Below are 7,575 nucleotides of genomic sequence, written 5' to 3'. Positions count from 1 at the left end.
CAGCTGGATCGCCAGTCTCCCCTGCCTCTGCCAGTTCGTCAGGCTCTCATGCCTCAGACAGATCGCCAGGCTTCCCTGCCTCCACCAGTTTGTCAGGCTCTCATGCCTCAGACAGATCGCCAGTCTCCCCTGCTTCCACCGGCTCGACAGGCTCTCATGCCTCAGCCAGTCTGTCAGGTTCCCACGCCCCAGCCGGCGACAGGTTCCCGCGCATCAGCAGGGGTGACCGGTCCGCTCCTGATCCCCGGGATCGTCCCTTTGGTTGGCGTCCTGTGGCTGGAGCCGAAAGCGCCGGGGAGGGTGTACCATCACGTATGCTCTCTCCGGCGCTCTAGGTCACCATGCTCCATTGTCTCAGCCGGACTGACAGATTTCCTGCGCCTCAGCAGAGGTGACCGGTCCGCTCCTGATCCCAGGGATCATCATTTTGGTCGGCGTCGCGGCCGGTGCCGCGCATCAGGGAGGGGGTACTGTCACGTGTGCGCTCTCTCCGTCCTCTAGGTCACCAGGCTGCTCGTTATGGCGCACACCTATCACCATAGTTACGCACACCTGCGTGTCGTCAGACACACCTGGACTCCTTCACTTCCCTGATTACCTTCCCTATATATGTCACTCCCTTTGGTTCCTTCCCCAGGCGTCACTGTTTATTTTTCATGTCTGTGCGTTGTTCGTGTTTCTTGTTTTGTATTATGTTACCTTTATTTATTATAACACTCACTCTCTGAACTTGCTTCCTGACTCTAGGCGCACGTCGTTACAATTCAACACCCTGAGTCAATACATGTTAGAATCATCTTAGGTAGCGTTTACCATTGCTAGTCTTTTTGGGTAAGTCTCTCAGAGCTTTGCAAACCTGGATTGTACAATATTTGCCCATTATTCTTCAAGCTCTGTCAAGTCGGTTGTTGATCATTGCTAGACAGCCATTTTTATGTCTTGCCATAGATTTTCAAGACAATTTAATAAGTCAGAACTGTAACTAGGTCACCCAGTGAACTTTCAAAATCTTCTTGGTAACTAACATGTATAATTGGCCTTAGGTTTTAGGTTAATGTCCTGCTGAAAGGTGGATTTTTCTCCCAGTGTCTGTTAGAATGTAGAATGCTCCTGGTTTTCCTCTAGGATTTTGCATGTGCTTAGCTCCATTCCTTTTCTTTTTATCTGAAAAACTCCCTTGCCGATGACAAGAATACCCATAACATGAATGTCATGCTTGAAAATTTGAAGAGAGCTACTCAGTGATATGTTGTGTTTGATTTGCCCAAACATAATGCTTTGTATTCTGGACAAAAAGTACATTTCTTTCCCGCAATTCTTTGCACTATTACTTTATTGCCTTATTGCAAACAGGATACATGTTTTGGAATATTTGTGTTCTGTACAGGCTTCCTCCTTTTCCACTGTCATTTAGTATTGTGGAGTAACTACAATGTTGTTGATCCATCCTCAGTTTTCTCTCCACAGCTATTTAACTCTGTAACTGGTTTAAAATAACCATTGGCCTCATGGTTAAATCCCTGAGTGGTTTCCTTTCTCTCTGGCAACTGAGTTAAGCTTATACCTTTTCTGTGACTAGGTGTATTGTCATGTATTGTCATATTATGTCTTGTTCCTGTTCTTTCTCTTCACTTCGTCTCCCTCTGCTGGTCGTATTAGGTTACCTTCTCTTCCTCTCCTTCTCCCAGCTGTTCCTCATCTTCTCTAAACTACCTCGTTCACCCTTTTCCCACCTGTTCCTTTTTTCCCTCTGATTAGGTCTCTATTTCTCTCTCTGTTCCTGCTGCTGTCTTTGTCAGATTCTCGTTTGAGTTTCTCATGCCAGAACCAAACTATCGTCTCGTTTGCTTCACCCTTGTCCTGTCCTGTCGGAATCTGCCTGTTCATCTGATGCTACGTGTGATCAGGTACCTCTGTCCTCTACGACCCGCGCCTACCCAGAGAGACCAGCAGTCTGTCGCCGCTAACCCAGCTATTCTCCTCTGCTGCTAAGAAGGGGACTCTAACCCAGCTATTCTCCTCTGCTGCTAGAAGGGGGACTCTTCTGTAAATATCAGAAGGACTTTATGATTCATTTATCGCCCTCTCTGCGGGTTGTCTATTTTGCCATTATATACATCTGAAGAGGATCTATGTTTTCCCTGTGTTTTGACATTAAAGGACTCTGTTTTTGTTAAACCGCTTTTGGGTCCTCACTCACGTGCATAACAGAAGAATCTGACCAAGAATGGACCCAGCGACTTCGGATCCTCTCCACTCAGCCGTCGAGATCCAGGGAGCGATGCTAGGCAGACACGAGCAGGAATTGTCTGCTGCTCGACATGCCGTTGAGACCCTGGCCGCCCAAGTCTCCGACCTCACAGAACAGATTCACCATCTCCGCCTCGATCCACCGGCCACTTCCAGGGCTTTCGAATCTCCGGAGCCCAGAATCAATAACCCGCCGTGTTACTCTGGGGAGCCCACTGAATGCCGCTCGTTCCTCACCCAGTGTGATATTGTGTTTTCTCTCCAGCCCAACACTTACTCCAGGAGCACAGCTCGTATCGCCTACGTCATATCTCTCCTTACTGGACGGGCTCGTGAGTGGGGCACGGCAATCTGGGAGGCGAGGGCTGAGTGTACTAACCAGTATCAGGACTTTAAGGAGGAGATGATACGGGTTTTTGATCGTTCTGTTTTTGGGGAGGAAGCTTCCAGGGTCCTGTCTTCCCTATGTCAAGGTAATCGATCCATAACAGATTACTCTATTGAGTTTCGCACTCTTGCTGCCTCCAGTGACTGGAACGAGCCGGCTTTGCTCGCTCGTTTTCTGGAGGGTCTCCGCGCGGAGGTAAAGGATGAGATTCTCTCCCGGGAGGTTCCTTCCAGCGTGGATTCCTTGATTGAACTCGCTATTCGCATAGAGCGACGGGTTGATCTTCGTCACCGAGCTCGTGGAAAGGAGCTTGCGTTCTCCGTTGCCCCCCTCTCCGCATCACTACCATCTTCCTCCGCCGGCTCGGGTGCTGAGCCTATGCAGCTGGGGGGTATCCGCATCTCGACTAAGGAGAGGGAACGGAGAATCACCAACCGCCTCTGTCTCTATTGCGGTTCCGCTGGTCATTTTGTCACTTCATGTCCAGTAAAAGCCAGAGCTCATCAGTAAGCGGAGGGCTACTGGTGAGCGCTACTACTCTGGTCTCTCCTTCAAGATCCTGCACTACCTTGTCGGTCCATCTACGCTGGGCCGGTTCGTCAGCTTCCTGCAGTGCCTTGATAGACTCTGGGGCGGAGGGCTGTTTTATGGACGAGACCTGGGCTCGGGAACATGACATTCCTCTCAGACAGTTAAGGGAGCCCACGGCCTTGTTCTCTCCCCAGGATTCAGCGTGAGACGCTACCTTTAACCCTCACTGTCTCTGGTAATCATAGCGAAACCCTTTCTTTTTTAATTTTTCGTTCACCTTTTACACCTGTTGTTTTGGGCCATCCCTGGCTAGTTTGTCATAATCCTTCTATTAATTGGTCTAGTAATTCTATCCTCTCCTGGAACGTCTCTTGTCATGTGAAATGTTTAATGTCTGCTATCCCTCCTGTTTCCTCTGTCTCTTCTTCACAGGAGGAGCCTGGTGATTTGACCGGGGTGCCGGAGGAATATCACGATCTGCGCACGGTGTTCAGTCGGTCCAGGGCCACCTCTCTTCCTCCGCACCGGTCGTATGATTGTAGTATTGATCTCCTTCCGGGAACCACTCCCCCCCGGGGTAGACTATACTCTCTGTCGGCTCCCGAACGTAAGGCTCTCAAAGATTATTTGTCTGTAGCTCTTGACGCCGGTACCATAGTCCCCTCCTCCTCTCCCGCCGGAGCGGGTTTTTTTTTGTTAAGAAGAAGGACGGGTCCCTGCGCCCCTGCATAGATTATCGAGGGCTGAATGACATAACAGTGAAGAATCGTTATCCGCTCCCTCTTATGTCTTCAGCCTTCGAGATCCTGCAGGGAGCCAGGTTTTTCACTAAGTTGGACCTTCGTAACGCTTACCATCTCGTGCGCATCAGGGAGGGGGACGAGTGGAAAACGGCATTTAACACTCCGTTAGGGCACTTTGAATACCGGGTTCTTCCTTTCGGCCTCGCTAACGCTCCAGCTGTCTTTCAGGCATTAGTCAATGACGTCCTGAGAGACATGCTGAACATCTTTGTTTTCGTTTACCTTGACGATATCCTGATTTTTTCACCGTCACTCCAGATTCATGTTCAGCACGTTCGACGTGTCCTCCAGCGCCTTTTAGAGAATTGTCTTTTTGTGAAGGCTGAGAAGTGCACTTTTCATGTCACTGTCACATTTCTCGGTTCTGTTATTTCCGCTGAAGGCATTAAGATGGATCCCGCTAAGGTCCAAGCTGTCATTGATTGGCCCGTTCCTAAGTCACGCGTCGAGCTGCAGCGCTTTCTCGGCTTTGCGAATTTCTATCGTCGTTTCATCCGTAATTTCGGTCAGGTGGCAGCTCCTCTCACAGCCCTTACTTCTGTCAAGACGTGCTTTAAGTGGTCCGTTTCCGCCCAGAGAGCTTTTGATCTCCTCAAGAATCGTTTTACATCCGCTCCTATCCTTGTTACACCTGACGTCTCTAGACAGTTCGTTGTCGAGGTTGACGCGTCAGAGGTGGGCGTGGGAGCCATTCTTTATCAGCGCTCCCTCTCTGACAACAAGGTCCACCCTTGCGCGTATTTTTCTCATCGCCTGTCGCCGTCGAAACGTAACTATGATGTGGGAAACCGCGAACTGCTTGCCATCCACTTAGCCCTAGGCGAATGGCGACAGTGGTTGGAGGGGGCGACCGTTCCTTTTGTCGTTTGGACTGACCATAGGAACCTTGAGTACATCCGTTCTGCCAAACGACTTAATGCGCGTCAGGCTCGTTGGGCGCTGTTTTTCGTTCGTTTCGAGTTCGTAATTTCTTATCGTTCGGGCTCTAAGAACACCAAGCCTGATGCTTTATCTCGTCTCTTCAGTTCTTCAGTAGCCTCCACTGACCCCGAGGGGATTCTCCCTGAGGGGCGTGTTGTCGGGTTGACTGTCTGGGGAATTGATAGGCAGGTAAAGCAAGCACTCACTCACACTCCGTCGCCGCGCGCTTGTCCTAGGAACCTTCTTTTCGTTCCCGTTCCTACTCGTCTGGCCGTTCTTCAGTGGGCTCACTCTGCCAAGTTAGCCGGCCACCCCGGCGTTCGAGGTACGCTTGCTTCCATTCGCCAGCGTTTTTGGTGGCCCACTCGGGAGCATGACACGCGTCGTTTCGTGGCTGCTTGTTCGGTCTGCGCGCAGACTAAGTCCGGTAACTCCCCTCCTGCCGGCCGTCTCAGACCGCTTCCCATTCCCTCTCGACCGTGGTCTCACATCGCCTTAGATTTTATCACCGGACTGCCTTCGTCAGCGGGGAAGACTGTTATTCTTACGGTTGTCGATAGGTTCTCTAAGGCGGCTCATTTTATTCCCCTCGCTAAGCTCCCTTCTGCTAAAGAGACGGCACAAATCATCATCGAGAATGTTTTCAGAATTCATGGCCTTCCGTCAGACGTCGTTTCGGACAGGGGTCCGCAATTCACGTCTCAATTTTGGAGGGAGTTTTGCCGTTTGATTGGGGCTTCCGTCAGTCTCTCTTCCGGCTTTCACCCCCCTTCTAACGGTCAAGCAGAACGGGCCAATCAGACTATTGGTCGCATCTTACGCAGTCTTTCTTTTCGTAACCCTGCGTCTTGGTCAGAACAGCTCCCCAGGGCAGAATACGCCCACAACTCGCTTCCTTCGTCTGCGACCGGGCTATCTCCTTTTCAGAGTAGCCTCGGGTACCAGCCTCCGCTGTTCTCGTCTCAGTTCGCCGAGTCCAGCGTCCCCTCCGCTCAGGCTTTTGTCCAACGTTGCGAGCGCACCTGGAAGAGGGTCAGGTCTGCACTTTGCCGTTATAGGGCGCAGACTGTGAGAGCCGCTAATAAGCGTAGAACTAAGAGTCCTAGATATTGTCGCGGTCAGAGAGTTTGGCTCTCCACTCAGAACCTTCCCCTTAAGACAGCTTCTCGCAAGTTGACCCCGCGGTTCATTGGTCCATTCCGTATTTCTCAGATCATTAATCCTGTCGCAGTGCGACTTCTTCTTCCGCGATATCTTCGTCGCGTCCACCCGGTCTTCCATGTCTCCTGTGTTAAGCCCGTTCTTCGCGCCCCCGCTCGTCTTTCCCCCCCCCCCCATCCTTGTCGAGGGCGCACCTATCTACCAAACTATCGTCTCGTTTGCTTCACCCTTGTCCTGTCCTGTCGGAATCTGCCTGTTCATCTGATGCTACGTGTGATCAGGTACCTCTGTCCTCTACGACCCGCGCCTACCCAGAGAGACCAGCAGTTTGTCGCCGCTAACCCAGCTATTCTCCTCTGCTGCTAAGAAGGGGACTCTAACCCAGCTATTCTCCTCTGCTGCTAGAAGGGGGACTCTTCTGTAAATATCAGAAGGACTTTATGATTCATTTATCGCCCTCTCTGCGGGTTGTCTATTTTGCCATTATATACATCGGAAGAGGATCTATGTTTTCCCTGTGTTTTGACATTAAAGGACTCTGTTTTTGTTAAACCGCTTTTGGGTCCTCACTCACGTGCATAACATGTATAGTTACAACATCCAAAGTTTAATCATTTCACAATGCTCAAAGGGATATTCAATGTCTGCTTTTTATCAATAGGTGCCCTTCTTTGCGAGACATTGGAAAACATCCCCAGACTTTGTCGTTGAATCTGTGCTCGACTGAGGGACCTTACAGATACAGTGCCTTGCGAAAGTATTCGGCCCCCTTGAACTTTGCGACCTTTTGCCACATTTCAGGCTTCAAACATAAAGATATAAAACTGTATTTTTTTGTGAAGAATCAACAACAAGTGGGACACAATCATGAAGTGGAACGACATTTATTGGATATTTCAAACTTTTTTAACAAATCAAAAACTGAAAAATTGGGCGTGCAAAATTATTCAGCCCCTTTACTTTCAGTGCAGCAAACTCTCTCCAGAAGTTCAGTGAGGATCTCTGAATGATCCAATGTTGACCTAAATGACTAATGATGATAAATACAATCCACCTGTGTGTAATCAAGTCTCCGTATAAATGCACCTGCACTGTGATAGTCTCAGAGGTCCGTTAAAAGCGCAGAGAGCATCATGAAGAACAAGGAACACACCAGGCAGGTCCGAGATACTGTTGTGAAGAAGTTTAAAGCCGGATTTGGATACAAAAAGATTTCCCAAGCTTTAAACATCCCAAGGAGCACTGTGCAAGCGATAATATTGAAATGGAAGGAGTATCAGACCACTGCAAATCTACCAAGACCTGGCCGTCCCTCTAAACTTTCAGCTCATACAAGGAGAAGACTGATCAGAGATGCAGCCAAGAGACCCATGATCACTCTGGATGAACTGCAGAGATCTACAGCTGTGGTGGGAGACTCTGTCCATAGGACAACAATCAGTCGTATATTGCACAAATCTGGCCTTTATGGAAGAGTGGCAAGAAGAAAGACATTTCTTAAAGATATCCAGAAAAAGTGTT

Source organism: Oncorhynchus clarkii, chromosome 1, assembly GCF_045791955.1.
Source record: "Oncorhynchus clarkii lewisi isolate Uvic-CL-2024 chromosome 1, UVic_Ocla_1.0, whole genome shotgun sequence".
Classification (NCBI taxonomy): domain Eukaryota; kingdom Metazoa; phylum Chordata; class Actinopteri; order Salmoniformes; family Salmonidae; genus Oncorhynchus; species Oncorhynchus clarkii.
This window is presented reverse-complemented; position numbering follows the sequence as displayed.